Here is a 16,424-nt window from a genome sequence, read left to right as displayed (position 1 = left end):
TCCAAATATGAAATCTGTTCAGATGTAGCTTCCTTCTCCTTCAATTTTTGTAAGCAAATTTGATTAAGTGTTTGAAAACTGCAGAAATGAAAGGTGGAACACAGTCTGCCACTGCTAATTCGCAGCTCTGTGATATTGGGCAAACCACTTAACTGACTTCTGTGGTTCTATTTTTCTCGTCTCTCAGATGGACACATACCTTCTTCCTTATCTCATTGGCCTATTGGAATGATCATAGTTTTTGTTTGGTTGGTTGATTGGTTTTAATGAGACAATGTGAAATACTGGTATACAGAAAAGCATCATATAATGTAGAACATTATACATATTAGTATGCTCCAAATCTATCTTCCCACCATTCTATCCTTTATTTTGCGGGTCAGCTTTACTGAGATATAAATTAAATACAATTAATTTCATTAAGGTAAGTAAGTGTACAATTCAATGAGTTTTGGCCAATATATATAGATATGTAACCACTGCCATAATCATGATACAGAATATATCCATTGACCCCCAAATTATCCCTGGTGCCCATTTACATTTTTATGTTTTTTTTTTTAATTTTTTTTAACATTTATTTATTTTTGAGACAGAGAGAGACAGAGCATGAATGGGGGGAGGGCCAGAGAGAGAGGGAGACACAGAATCTGAAGCAGGCTCCAGGCTCTGAGCTGTCGGCACAGAGCCTGATGCGGGGCTCGGACTCACGGACCGTGAGATCGTGACCTGAGCAAAGTCGGACGCTCAACCGACTGAGCCACCCAGGCGCCCCACATTTTTATGTTTTGAGTCAGTACATACTCAAGAGAAATGAAAACATACATCCACACAAAAACTTGTACATAAATATTCATAGTAGCATTATTCATAATAGCCCCAAAGTGGAAACAACCCAAATGTCTATCAACTATCAAATGGGTAAGTAAAACATGGTATATCCTTGCAGTGGAATATTATTCAGCCATGAAAAGAAACGTATGGACGAAAAGAAACCAGTCACAAAAGACCACATATTATATGATTTCATTTATATGAAATGTCCAGCATAGGCAAATCTATAGAGATGGAAAGTAGATCAGTGTTTCTCTAGGGCTGGGGGTTAAGGGGAAATGGGGAGTGACTGCAAATAGGTATGAGGTTTCCTTTTGGGGTGGTAAAAATGTTCTAAAATTGATTTTGGTGATGACTGCACAATTCTGTGAATATACTAAAAAACCATTGAATTGTACCCTTCGAATGGATATATTGTATGGTATATGAATTATGTCTCCACTAAGCTCTTACCAAAAAACTAATTCAAGAATTAAAGGAAATCTAAAACAAAGGCAAAATTCCAAGCACAATATTTCATTATAGTTTTTGTATACTATTTTTTCTTCAAAGTTACAAGAGCATTTCTATAAATTAATAACAAAGGAAGATCGCATCCACAATCCTAATAGCCTAAGAAAGCAAACTATTTGATTATTTCATATCCCTTCTTCACCTCATCTTTGAGTATGTTTGCTTGATTTACAGTCATGAATGGTACAGACACGATTAGTAGGTTGCTTTCATCAGTTAACATTTTTCCTTATTGCTGCATAGTTTTCACTGTGATCATTTTGAGAAATACATGACATTCCACCTAACCGACCACATTCCTCCATCCACTCAGACACCCACACCAGAAAGCTGAGCTATACCTATGTTGCTCTTGTCACTACCCTAGTTCAGAACAACGTACTCTCTTGCCTAAATTACTGCAAATGTTTTCTAACTGGTGCCCTTGCTATTTGTGGTCTAGCAATCCATCCTCCACACAGCAGACAGGCCTGAAACTGGTGTCTTCAGTGATTCCCAACCAACTATGCATGAGAGGCCAAACCACTCCAATGGCTCACAGACCGCTTCAGGCTGGGCTCTTGCCTGCATTTTCAGCCTCATTACCCCCCTGTCCCCTACCCCACTCCATATCCCCTGTGTTCACTGAAATGCACACAGCATATAGCGTGTGGGGTTTACTCTGCCCAGAATAACTCACCCACACTGCCCCCTCCTGTCCACTCGGCAAACTCCTACTTCTCCTCTAAGGTTTGGCATAAACATTGCCTCCATGGAGGAGCATCTCCTATCCTCCCCAGGAGGGAGGTACTCCCACCTCCATACTCCTAGATACCTTCGTACATATCTCCATTTTGTATTGTACTTCCCATGCATGCTCTATGCCTACCTCTCTCCCCAGAGTAGGAATTATGCTGTCTTCAGCTTCCAGCACTTCAGCATCTGGCACATAGTACGTCCCAGGAAATGTCATTTCAGCAATTTAAGATTTATAACTACTGGGGCGCCTGGGTGGCTCAGTCGGTTAAGCATCTGACTTTGGCTCAGGTCATGATCTCCTGGTTTGTGAGTTCAAGCCCCGTGTCGGGCTGTGTGCTGACAGCTGGGAGCCTGGAGCCTGCTTTGGATTCTGTGTCTCCCTCTCTTCTCTCTCTGCCCCTCCCCTGCTCCTCCTCTCTCTCCCTCTCTCTCTCTCTCTCTGTCTCTCTCTCTGTCTCAAAAATACATAAATGTTACAAAAATAATAAAAATAAAAAATAAAAATTATACCTACTGTGCTAATTCACTATTTCCAGGCACTATTCAAATCACTTTCCACATATTATCTATTTAATCCTCTAAACAACCTTACAAGGTGGGTATTATTATTATTATTACCATTTTAAAGATGAGAAGACTGAAGAAGTTAAATAAGCTGCCCCAAATCATTACAAAGCTAGTAAGTGACAGGGTCAAGATTTGAACTTAGGCAGTGTGATTCCATGCTCCTGATCACTACACTGAACTACCTCTTGAAGAAATAAGCCATTCTTTATTGCCATATGCATAGGTTACTTGTAATCTGTCTATCCTTCCCTCCCTCTCTCCATCACTCTCTCTGATATAGATGGCACTGTAATACACAATTGTATGTATAGCTTATTTTCCTTATTTTGAATTTGGCTTAAGATAAATCCCTGAGTAGAATTTAAAGATACATTACAAGATGACGTTTTTTGGATCTTCATATGTCCAATAACAACTTTACTTACCATGACATAGCTTGTGCTGAAGAGGTGAAAGTGTCAAGGCCTCGGGCCATCCCAGCTGATACAGGATCAGGCAGATGGGGTCACGTACTCTGAAGGCTGAAGATGGCTGCAGGAGAAGTGCAAGAAGGGGCAAACTGGTATGAATCTGCCTCGGCTGGCAGCTGGCCTAACTTCACAATATAGCCCTTGATCTAATTTTAGGATGAAAGAACGGAAAACACTTCGATGTTGCTTCTCAAAATGTCCCAGTATTAATGACTTAGTGGCCAAATTACAGCACCAGTCCTCTCAATGACACTCCTTTATGCCATGAAGTAGGTTAACACTGAGCCGTACGAATATACATTTTTGAAGCCAGCCACCATGTAAGTCTGACTGCTCTGTGACTCTTGTGAGGAAACCCAAGCTAGCCCAGAAGAGGTATCCTGTGGAGAGTGACGATCAGCCCAGGCTGCTCCAGCCGTCCCAACCTAGGTGCCAGACATGGAAATGAAGGAGCTACCTTGGACATTTTAGCTCCAGGAGACACGTGTGGAGGAATAACGGAAGAAACAAACTGTAACCCGAGGTCAGGCCTCAGATGTATGGCTGCAGTGAAACCAGCCCGGCCATCTATGGTCACTTGAGCCATCCCAGCCACTTAGGCATCATCATGAATAGACGAGCTGTTTCCCCTGAGTGCTGTCCAAACTCCAGATCCACAAAATTAAGAGCATAACACATGCTGTTTACTGCTGCTAAACAAACAAAACCTTTTTTTTTTTTTTATCCACCCTGAAATTTGAAAAAGATCATTTGAATGAGAAACGCTGGCTGAAAATAAGTGCTCTTCCTCCTCTACCTAGCCGCTGACTTGGCTCCCATGTAAAAGCAGCTGCTCACCATTGGCAAGGATTTGATCCAGAGTCACACGTGTGACCTCTCAGAGCAGCAGCAGCAGTGGCTGCTGAAGGCTTATCCTAGCAGTTTTCTTCCTCTGCTTTACCCCCAGAGGACCAGGGGTGATCCGTGAAAGCTGGCGCTCCTCGGACTGCTGGAGGGCGCTCCAGCCACTTGGCTGCCTATGCCTGATAGAGGAGGGAAAACTCTGGCTTTCACCGTAACCCAACCTGGGGTCAAATCCCAGCTCCATCACCTAAACTGGGGATATATTTCTGGTCGTATAATTCTGAGCAGCTTAATGAATGTGGAGGCCCTGGGTTTTCTCCTCTTTGAAATGAGGACAGTAACACCTAACTTAGTAAGTGTGCTTTCAGGGTTAAATGAGCCTTACCTCCCTGGCATTCCATAATAATGACAGCTACTGTTTACTGAGCATCAAAAATGACTTCAAATTCCTTATCACCATCCTCAGGTGGTTGTTCAACACTGCCTGGCAGTTTCAGAAATACTGCCTGGCAATTTCAGATGTAAATTGGATGTTGCACTATTTTACATTCACATCCTTCCTCTCTCAAGCTTCCCTCAGACCCTTGTTCTCATGACTCTATGCTGATGACCTCACCGCAGGTTTCACGGATTAAAGAGAAGGAAGCTACCTCCTCTTTCGGTCATCAAACCTAAACTGCTCCCTGCATCTGCATTTACTTCTCCTTTCCTCTTTCAACAGTGGAGGAAGGGCCCCTCCTCCCATTGCAGGCCTGTCCATCCATTTGTGTTCTAGATCCCTTCATCTTTCCCCTCTCCACTGATCATTCTGTCAGCACTCAAATAGGCTCCACTATCTCCCATCTTTGGAAACCTTCCTTTGAGCCCTGCACTGCCTCCAGGCACTGCCCTGTTTCTCTGCTCCCTTTCTGGCAGACTCTCGAAGTTTCTACAGACCCCATCTCTACTCCATCACCTCTGCACTCACTAGCTCACTCGGATTTGGATTCCAGCTTCACCACTCCTCTGAGATTGTTTTTGTCAGGGTCGCTAATGGTTTTTTATTGTCAACAGCAATGTCTACTTCATTGTTCTCCTTTCCACTTCTCAGCAGCATCAGGCTAGCTTGGACTTTCTGAAATATTCTCCTCTCCTACTTCCAGTGAAACCATAATCTCCTGGCTTTCCCCTTCTTTTGTGGGGGTCTCCATCCTCGGTCTTCTTTCCTTTCTCAACACCATGTGTCAATGTTGATACTTCTCAAGATTTGATCCTGGCTCCTCTTTTCTTCTATTCCTACATGTTTCCCTAGATGACCTCATCCACCACGAACTTGAAATACAATATTATGCTGATGCTTTCAAATGTGTATCTATAGTTCAGGCCTCTCTCATCCACCTCCAGACTCACGTATCTGCCTGCCTAGTTCATGTAACTACTTTGAAGCTTACCTCTTCCAATTCCACTCTCTTGCTTCAATCAAGAAACCAGAAGTATCCTAGACCTGTTCCTTTTCCTAACTCCCTACATTAGTCTAATAATTTCTGTTAATTTTACTTCCAAAATATGTCTCAGAACTGTCCCCTTCTGTCCATCTCTGAAGCCATACTCCCATCAATCTCATCTGAACGGCTCCCTCCTGTTGGATCTCTCCCTGCTTTTCCTCTTGCCCCTGCTCCTCCCCATTCCCTACCTAACATCCAGAGTTCTCTTTCTCAACATAAATAAATCAGTTATTGTCACTTGTCCACTTCAAAACTGTCAGTAGTTTCCCATTATGCTTAGAACAATCCAGACTGTTTGCTATGGACTGCCAGGCCTCTGGCCCCCAAACCCTGCCTACACCTTCAACCTCATCTGAACCCACTCTTCTCCCTTGTGATGCTCCAGGCACACTGGCCTTCTGGAAATTTCAAGCATTCCTATCCCATGGCCTTTTGACTGTGGTGCCCTCTGTCTTACTCGTCACCTAGATCGCACCTTCTCGTATTTTGGATCTTTATCGGTTATGAATGGTCTTTCTTGCCAGCAAATAAAAAGAACCTCATCTAAGAAAGGCTAATACACATGGAAGCTTTTCTCTTATAACAAAATTTCCAGAAGTCAGTATTCTAGGGCTGGCACAGCAGCTCCATGAGATCAGAGGAACTTGGCCTCTCCCTAGATTTCATCTCTACCATCCTTCATATGCTGACCTCCCGTGTCTGGCCTCATCCTTGCTGCCTCATGGTCAGAAGATGGCTCCTACACTTTAAGGCCTTCACTCCATATCCCAGGCAGAAGAAGGGGAGCTAGGGGGCAAAGCCTACTTCTTCTCTAACTTTTCATTACACAGAATTTCAAACATAAAAAATAGAATAATATAACAGCCCCCTCATGGATCCATCATGCAGCCACAATAATTATGAACTCGTAGCCAATCTTGTTTTGCCTCCCCACACACTTCTCCCTTTCCACTTACTATTTTGAAGCAAGTCGCAGACGTTGTATTATTTTTTCCCAAAATGTTTCGCTATATATCTCTAAAAGACAAAGCTCTTCCTTTTTTAAATATAACCACGATACCATTACCACACAAAAAATGAACAATTCCTGGATATCATCAAATATCTGGATTTCAAATTTCCAATTGTCCCAGAAGAGTCATATTTTTTGTACTTAAAAGTATCCAAATAAGACCAATACTTGCCATGATGTGTTCTTGATGTCTTTCAATCTATAGGATCCCCTTTTATCTTTTTTTTTCCTCTCAATTTATTTTTGAGAAATCAAGTCATTTGTCCCCAGAGTTTCCCACAATCTAGATTTTCCTGATTTCATCCCGATGCTATCCTCTGTCTTCCGTGTCTTATAAACTCACAGTTGGATCTACAGGTTTCATTAGACTCAGGCTTGGTTTTTTGTTACTGTAGCTTTTGTTCATTTGTTTGTGTGTTTGCTTGCTTGTTTGTTTGGCAAGACTGCTTTGTAGGAGGTGATGTGTTCTGCTGTCTGGAGTCACCTAATATCTGATTGTCTCTCTTTTTGTAATATTAGCAGGTTTTGATGATTAATGTCTAGATCCATGAATTCATTAGGTTATAAAATGTTGGTACATTAATTCAATCATTCTTTCTTCATTTATTAGTTGGAATACTTTTATAAAGAGAAACTTGCTCCCCCTGTTATTAGGTTACCCAATGGATACAGACAATAAAGGAAAGGTAAAATATTTGATTCTTTTCTTTAGCTTGCTAATTTTCAAAGTAATGAGTTGACTCACTAGCACCCTCCAATGATGACCACTCAGGGATCCTTTTTTAAAAAATTGTCTTTATGGAGGCGCTTGGGTGGCTCAGTCAGTTGAGTGTCTGACTTTGGTTCAAGCCATGATCTCATGGTTCATGGGTTCCAGCCCCGCATCAGGCTCTGTGCTGACAGCTCAGAGCCTGGAGCCTGCTTCAGATTCGGTGTCTCCCTCTCTCCCTGCCCCTCCCCTGCTTGCTCTCTCTCTACAAATAACTCAAAAATAAATAAACATTTAAAAAAACTTTTTAGGGAGTCTCTCAAAAAAATAAAATAAAAAATAAAAAAATTGTCTTTATGAACTTATAGATTTAAACATATTTGACATATTTTGACATACATTGCAATTCTCCATATTGATGCTCAAATGGTCCCATCTCTGACCTTTGGGAGTGTCCTTACATTGGTTCACCATTTCCTTTTCTATGAGAAAAACTAAAGCTTTCTTGAAACATCACTTGGCCAGTTTCCACATCTGTCTTACTGGCCAGAGTTATGTCACATGGCCACCCTGAGCTTGATGATGATGGCAGACAAAGTTTGAGTCATTCATCATCTCTTCCAAGAGGCTTCCCCTGGTGCCCTATCTAAAGAATGCACCCCCCTATTATTCTGCGGAACTCTATCCTGTTTACTTCCTTTACACTACCAACCAGAAACTGTGGTTATTTTATTTGTCCATTTGTTAAGAGTCTGAACTGCATCACTGGGCTGTGAGCTTCATGACATTTTCCCTAGCACAATACCTGCAGATGTACACAGAAGATACTCAGTAGGTATTTGTTGAATAAATAAAGGTAGGCACGTCTATTATCTCCATTGTATACATTATATACAGTGCTGTCCAATACCATAGCCAGTAGCCACATGTTGCTATTTCAATTAATGTAGTATAACTACTATGGAAAACAATGTGGAAGTTCTTCAAAAAATTAAAAACAGAACTACCATATAGTCCAGCAATCCCACTTCTGGGTACGTATCCAGAGGAATCAAAATCAGGATCTTAAAGAGCTCTCTGCACCCCTGTGTTCACCACAGTGCTCTTCACAGCTGCCAAGACATTGAAACAAACTAAATGTCCATCAACAGACAAATGGATTAAAAAATGTTGCACACAGATACAATGGGATATTATTCAGCTTTATATAAGAGGAAACCCTGCCATTTGCAACAGCAAATGAACCTAGAAGACATTATGCGAAGTGAAAGAAACCAGACACAGGACAAATACTACATGATGCCACTTCTATGAGGAATCTAAAATTGAAGCTCACATAAACAGAGAATAGAATGGCAATTGCCAGGGCCAGGAGGAGAGGGAAATAGGAAAGTGTTAGTCAAAGGGTACGAAGTTACAGTTAAGCAAGATAAGTCTTAGAGATGTATGGCATAGATGGTGCAGCATAAATACCGTATCCATACTTATAAATTTGCCAAGAAAGTGGTTCTTATGTCAAGTGTTCTTACCACATGATAAATGATAATAATCATCATCATAATAATAAGGAGGGCAGAAGGAAGCTTTTGCAGGTGATGGATAAGTTTATAGCATAGATTGTAGTAATGGTTTCATGGGTCTACACTTATCTCCAAACTCATCAAGATGTAGACATTAAATATGTGTAGCTTTTTTATATGTCAATCATACCTCAATAAAGTGGTTTCAAAAATAATTACATAAAAATGCAAATTAACTTAAATTTAAAATCCAGTTTCTTAGTCACACTAGCCATATACTGACTACTCAAAAACCACATCTGAATAGTGACTACCACCATGTAGATCTAATGCATTTTACCTCATCACAGAATTCTACTGGAAAATGCTGGATAGAAGAAGAAATTGGCTGAGAGGTAAATTAGCCAAGGTCATACAGCTACTCAGAGGAGGAGTTGGGATTCAAACTCATGTCTGAGTGACTTTAGAGCTAGAACTCAACACTGTAACACAGTCATCATTCTGTTATTACTTGCTTACTCCTGCTTTCCACTTCAGACCCTCTAACGGAATTTACAGGGAGCTTCAAGCCTGGCTACCTCACAGAGTGACCAACTGTCCTAATTTGCCTGGGCCTGAGGGCGTTCCCGGGATGCAGAAAAATTCTGGGCAAACTGTTGTTAGAAAACAAAATTCAACCAGGTAAATTTGAAGATCCAGTTGGCTTTATTAAGCAATTCATGATTTGGGCAGTATGCCATCTAGCAAGTAGAAACGGAGCTCTGCGGAGTATACACAATGGAGGGTTTTTACAGGAAAAAGGGTGGGGCAAGAAGCTGTTCACAAAAAGAAAAGGTCACCTTCCCTTAGCGAGAGGGATGGTGGGTCTTATCAGGTGAATTACCTCAGCTTTCTGTGGGGAATGGAGAAGGTCCCTGTGACAAATTACTTTATTGGTGCTTACCAGAAAATTCCTGACTGACTGGTTAAGACTACATTTCTGAGAGAGGTTGAAACTGTAGTTAGGTTAGGTGTCAAGCCTATAGCATAAGTAACTTTATTTTGTATCTGTGGTTTTCTTTTTTTGTTTTTTAAGTAGGTTCTATGCCCAGCGTGGGGCTTGAACTCATGGCCCTGAGGTCAAGAGTCACACTGGCTTTCTTCGAACACTGTGCTACCTAATTATCAAAATTCTCTATTGAGGTTTGTGGCAGGTAAATAGATGGTCTCACTCAACTCCATTTCAACCCCTTGTAATATGTGCCCTATTACATGCTAGAAGTGAGAAAATTGAAGACTTCATTTCCCAGAGTCCCTTAGAGCTTGGATCCCATACATAGTCTAGCTCTGGCCAAGCAGATGCACTTGGGCAACATCCAGAAGGCCAGCTTGGAAAGGAAGCTGCATTTCTGCTGTTTTATCAGCTAGGCAGTTCTGGGGCAGCAGAGATCTGAGCGTATTATCTTGGATGTCATGGCTTTGGAGAGACAGAATACGGGCATGCATTTTGCGGTGTAGATTTAGCCTGAGCCAGCCAGTCCTGGAACTGGCAATAGGAGCAATGACTCCCTGATTTCTTGGTTTACTGTTGTATCAGAAGCGGCAGCTCCCGAATCACTGTTCCCTGAGTAAGCGTATTCTGTGGTGGAATCCTGAGCGTCATTACTGGGAGCCCAGCCTGGATCCTGCTCTTTCAGCCTTTCAAGGGATTTTTATCCTCTTAGCTCTCTGTGTGAATTCACTTTATGCTGAAGGGAGTTAAAGTGACTTTTATTATTTGCGGCTGAAGAACCTTCACTATTCAGCAGGGACTTCCTCTGGAAAACAAGGGAGCCTGTATAACAAATCTGAGTGTCCTGAACACTGGGACCCTGATATAAAACTCTCCCTGACACTGCTATCCTTCTCTAAGGAAGGTGCATACATCCTAGTCACCGGTATCCTCCAAATACTGGAACTTGGTTATGGAGAAACGTCCACACACACACACACACACACACACACACACACACATTTTTTCCTCTTCCATATGCTGGAATGTTCTTCCAAATCTCTTTACATGACAGTTCGCATCTTAATCTCTCTACCTTCAGGTACCAGCATCAGTTGTGGCTTCCTCAACTTCCCCAATCTAAACTGGCCCCCCTCTTCCAGTTATTCTCTTTCACATCATTTTGTTCAATTTTTATGTTACTTAACACAGCCTGTATTTATTTACTTGTTTATTTTCTGTCTTCCCCTGTCCCCACCTTTCTCCCTGCCCAGAAGAATGTATACCCCGTGAAAGGAGGGACATTTTTTTTTGCATTGTTCATCACCGTAACCTCACCGCCTTGGAACAGTGGCTTGCACATGGTAGCATCATTTAAACATATTTGTTGAATAAATTACAAAATAGAGATTGTTGTAGCTAGGACATTTTTTAACAGGGGGAAATGTTCTTGTGTGAACAAGACTTAACTGAGACTGCAAAGAAACAATGAGAAATAAGGAGACCCAACAATTGTGATGAAAGGCATTGTTGTGCAGGTAGCGGAGTATTAGAGCGGACATTTGCAACCACGGTGTAAACTCTGGGTAATGAGAGTAACACACTGACTTTTGGGAGGCACTATGGTTGAGTTACGAAGTGTGCAGTTTCTAGAGCCACCTAAACATGAGTTCAAATGCCAGTTCCACGTTTCTGCTGTCTGAATTTGGGCAAGTTCATGAGCTTCTCTCAGTTTCCTTCCCTCATCTGGAATATGAGGAGAATAATAGTACCCAACACACATGCCTACTGTGCTGATTAACAAGATGACACTTATAATGTGCTTAGTACATGGCCTGTGTATGTAGCATATGGCCTATGAGGACTCAATAAGTGTTAGGTAATAAGAGTATTATAATTTTGCTAAACCCAGCTCCATTCCTGAAATTATGCCCAATACTTGGGGTTACTCTGATTATAGCCTATTACATTTCTAGCAGCCCAACCCTATCCCCCTTCACCATATCATAATTAGTAGGTGCTCAAAAAATATTAGTGACTGACAGGAAGTTTGCTCATGCGGGGTATATTCCATTCATGTATAAACAGTTATTATTGGTGGTGCTGATGCTATATTTTTCCATCTCTGTTGACCAAAAACAAAACAAAACCAAAGAGAAACTTAAATAGGCAACAAGAATATTGGGTAGAAAATACTCCATCATCAGAGAGAAGAGCAACCAATATAAAAGAACATTAAAGAGGAAAGAAGTGGCCTAAACCTTTCCAATGATTCATTCCAGTGATTAATTTTCCCTACATTTGATTTGTCCTATTGAGAGGGACAGGGCCAATTCATTCTTTCATTCAGCAAGTATTTATGAAATGCCTACTAAATTTATGATGTAGAAAGAACGGGCTAGGAATGCCTTCTCTAAATTCACCCCAACCTTGGTTAGCTTCTACTCAATATTTAGAATTCAGCTCAAATACCATTTCCTCTGCTAAAGCTTAAAACTAGGCCAGGTCACCCTGGTGTGTGTCCTCATGGCACTGGAAGTCTTACCTTTTCCCCACTTGCTTTTTTGGTGATTATGTGCTTAATGCATGTCTCTTCTGTAGTCTACACAAGGGTAGGGACTTTGGTTTTATTCAAGAGTATATCCCTGGTACTTAGCTTGGGGCCTGCTACATAGTAGTTGCCGAGTTTTCTGAAGAGAGGAAAAGATTGAGGCTTTGAAGAAGGGGTCATCAGAACCTCACTCTAACACTGTTCATTCACCAGAGCAGCTTTTGCTTGTTCGTGGTGGCCTCTGACTCCCCCAGGCAGCTCTGCTCTTAGGACCCTGCAGAAAGCAGTATGGAAAATCACTGTAATCGAAAATAACACTACACTCAAAAATAGTCTCCTATACCTCTTGTATGAGGTGGCCTTGTGGCAAATCTCTAAGCAAGGCACCAACGCCTATAACAAAAGCAACGATGAAATAAGGAAGTTCATATTGGGGCAATATTATCCTGGCAGCTAAAGTTCTAGGAATTCTTTTTAAAGATTTTATTTTTTTTAAGTAATCTCTATATTCAACATGAGGCTTGAACTCACAACTCACAGAAACACAGGGAGTAAACGTGAGTGGCAGGAGATTAAGGCTGAAGCAGGCAGTGTATGAAGGACCTGGATGTACCCTGCTAAAGAGTTTAGAATATTATGAATTATGGAGCACCCACATAGGAATTTAGGTACAAAAATGTCAGGATCAGATCTACATTTTTAAAAGATCATCATTTTTTAATTTTTTTTTTAATTTTTTAATGTTTATTTTTGAGAGAGAGAGAGAGAGAGACTGAGTGTGAGCAGGGGAGGGGCATAGAGAGAGAGACACACAGAATCTGAAGCAGGCTCCAGGCTCTGAGCTGTCAGCACAGAGCCCGACGCGGGGCTCAAACTCACAGACTGCAAGATCATGACCTGAGCCGAAGTCGGATGCTTAACCGACTGAGCCACCCAGGTTCCCCGAAGATCATCGGGTTTAAAAAAAAAAAAAATGTGTATTTATTTGTCTTTTTATTTGTTTTGAGAAAGAGGGAGATAGCAGGGAAGGGGCAGAGAGAGAGTGAGAGGGAGAGAATCCCAAGCAGGTCCTCGATGTCAACACAGAGCCCCATGTGGGGCTTGATCTCATGAACTGTGAGATCATGACCTGAGCTGAAATCAAGAGTTGGAAGCTTAACTGACTGAGCCACCCAGGTGTCCCAAAGGTCGTCCTTTTTAAAGTGTAAGACTCAAAGAGAATATAGGCAGAAGGTCTTGGTCCTTTTCTGCCGATTTCATCTTGCATGTTGAAACCACTACATCACCAGTTGGCCAAACTGGAAACAGAAATCACCCTAGCCTTACCTCTCCCTCACCCTCCAAATGCCCACCAAGTCCTATGGATTCTACCCTTAAAAGTTTCTTGAATCTACACAATGCTATCATTCCCACTGCTATGTCCTTTCCTCTAACCCTTATCACTGCTTATCTGAACTTTTCCAATAGCCTTCTATCTGGTCTTCCTCCATATGGACCTCCTCCCCCAATTATTTGCTAGGCTGCTACAGGAGATTCTTCCAGAATGCAGGTCTGGTAGTGTTTCTATAACCTAAAACTTTTTAGTGTCTTCCCGTGAGCCTTAGGAACTCTTTCCTACTGGCAGAAAGCCATCTAAGATTTGGACCCATCTAACATTTTCAGCTGCAAATGCTCACCTCCTCCCTTGCAAAGCTGTCCTTCAGCCTTGTTGAACTCCTGGCAGATTCCCAAACAGGCCAGAAGGCTTCAAACCTCCCACAGAGTCTCCATTCCCTCCTTCTGAATGGATTTCCTTCAACCTTCCCTAAAGAAATCCCATTATTATTCAAAATTCAGTTTAAGGGTTTTTTCCTCCCTGAAGCCAGGTTTTTTTGTTTTTTAATGTTTATTTATTTTTTGAGAGAGACAGAGACAGAGTGCGAGCAGGGGAGGGACAGAGGGAGAGGGAGACACAGAATCCGAACCAGGCTCCAGGCTCTGGGCTGTCAGCACAGGGCCCCGATGCAGGGCTTGAACTCACACAAGCTGTGAGATCATGACCTGAGCAGAAGCCAGACGCCCAACTGACTGAGCCACCCAGGCACCCCAAATTTTAAACTCCGTTTTAGTACCACTTCCCTTCTTTCTCCTTCCTGTAGCTCACTGTCTGGAGTCCTCTGGAGTTACTTCCATGGCAGATGTCATTGTTCGATGTTTGTCCAAGCAAGGACCATCTACATCATAATCTCTTTGTTGTTGGACTTTTTAAAATATTTATTTGTTTGTTTGTTTATTGAGAGAGGGTGCAAGTGAGTGAGGGACAGAGAGAGAGGGAGAAGGAGAGAGAGAGAGAGAATCCCACGAGGGGCAGAGAGAGAGAGAAGCAGGGCTCACCCAAAGCAGGGCTTGAGGTCATCCGGTGAGGGCTTGAACTCATGAACCATGAGATCATAACCAGAGCCGAAATCAGATGCTCAACTGACTGGGCCACCAGGCACCCATAATCTCGTTTTTTGAAAAGTTTTTTTCTACTGTTTTACTTCTTTAAAAAATATTTATCATCACCATCATCACCATTGCAAATTCCTGTGCTCCAAACCTACCAAATCAGTCCATGGACCTGGGTGAAGAATTTGCTCTTAAAAAAGTCTGCTAGATTACTGGTCATGTTCTGCTTCTTGATCAGGTGCTAATTACACACAGTGTTTATTTGTGTGGAATTCACTGAGCTCTGCCCTTAGATTATGTATACATTTCTGTATGTATGTTACATTCAATGAAGAGTTAAAAAGTAAACACTCCCCAGGCTATTTTTATAGCACTAATGGAGAAGCACTGACTTCTCTCTTGCTATTGAGTTGTAAGCTTTTAGAGGGTAGTGAGGGTATCTATGCTGTCTCTGTATTCCCACCATCTGTTTTAGTGTCTACAGTATAGTACACACTTAATGAATGACTAGTAAATAAATGAATGAATGAACAAAGGGAGAGAAGTGGCTTGAGGGTTCCTTCCTCCCTCACTCTTTTCTAAACATTGTTCCATGCCCCTGCTGGAGCACGTGAGAGCTCCTACCTCAGAGTTAAACTTCCCAGATATATCTCCCCTGAATAATCCTGTGAGATGCCACCTGACTTCCTCTCTACCCCACATGCTTCATGTGACTGATCCAGGGCACCAGCCTGACAAGGGCGGGAGAAAGGAAGCAGGTGGAGGACGTTCTGTCCCCAGTACCAGTACTTCTGCCCTGCCTGGGTCTGAGCCACCTGGCTCAGGCGTTCCTCAACATGCCTGGGAATCAAGCTGGAGAGAGCATGTCCTTGGAGATACTGCATTGCTAAAGCTCCTACTTGCACCTCTGATATAAACTGCTTCCTAAATTACTCAGCTTAAGTTATGTGGGAATTTGAAAATCTTTGAATATTTAGGAGTAGCAGTAGAGATTTTTTAGCAGATTTACAGCAGAAAGTGAGAGACACCCTGGGTGAAATATCATGTAAGTCATTTATTCAGTCACAGGTAATTACCAAAAGTTTCCTAGGGATACAACGATGAACAGTCATCTGCCTTAATGGAGATCACAGTGTGTGTTTGGGGGGCGGGGTGCCGGGGGAGGGGGTGAGACAAATACTAATACTGAAAGAGGACTTCAACTACCTCTTTCAATATTACTATTTTGACCTCAAACTTATTTATCGATTAATTTCTTCTTTCCAGCTTATCTCTTAACCTCAGGCAAAATACCCTGTGGGCAAAGCATCCCCTAATGAGAACCAAAACTACCCACTCAAGCAATAAGAACCACCCTGAGCCAGCAAGACCCTGCTTGACTGACCCCAAGATAATGATCAACCTCACCTTGACTGCCCAGCTGCATGTACCCACTGAACTTTGCCCCCTGTTTTCCTTATATAAACCTGGAAGTATTGTCAGCACTTTTGAGACAGTCTTTGACATGTTAGTCTGCTTTCTGGTATTGGCCTCACCGAAATCAATTCCTTTCTTGTTTCCCCACTACTTGTCTCTTTGCCTTTTGGATTTTGTCAGTGGCAAGTAGCTGAACCTGGTCTGTTTGGGACCCTCACAGGCAGGGGCTCCTGCACCCCTGTGCCCTGGCTACAATATCTAGATTTTTCAGAGGAGTTATGATGTGCTGGGTGCTTCACATATATTAGTTAATTTCATCATTGTAACGACTTAGTTGATGTTCTATTAATATCCCCACTGACAAATAAGG

General features: G+C 42.1%; 1 protein-coding gene across 1 annotated transcript in view; it reads left to right on the top strand.

The window, feature by feature from the left end:
- Positions 1–16,424, top strand: part of PANK1 (pantothenate kinase 1) — a 102,060-nt gene that overhangs the window by 30,270 nt on the left and 55,366 nt on the right. The gene's annotated exons all lie outside the window — the stretch shown is intronic.

The sequence above is a fragment of the Lynx rufus genome, unplaced genomic scaffold (genome assembly GCF_022079265.1).
Source record: "Lynx rufus isolate CCGP_SWC_20201006 ecotype Redwood Valley unplaced genomic scaffold, mLynRuf1.p SCAF_11, whole genome shotgun sequence".
NCBI classification, from domain to species: domain Eukaryota; kingdom Metazoa; phylum Chordata; class Mammalia; order Carnivora; family Felidae; genus Lynx; species Lynx rufus.
The sequence above is the reverse complement of the archived record's forward strand: the minus strand, read 5'-3'. Positions and strand labels throughout refer to the sequence as shown.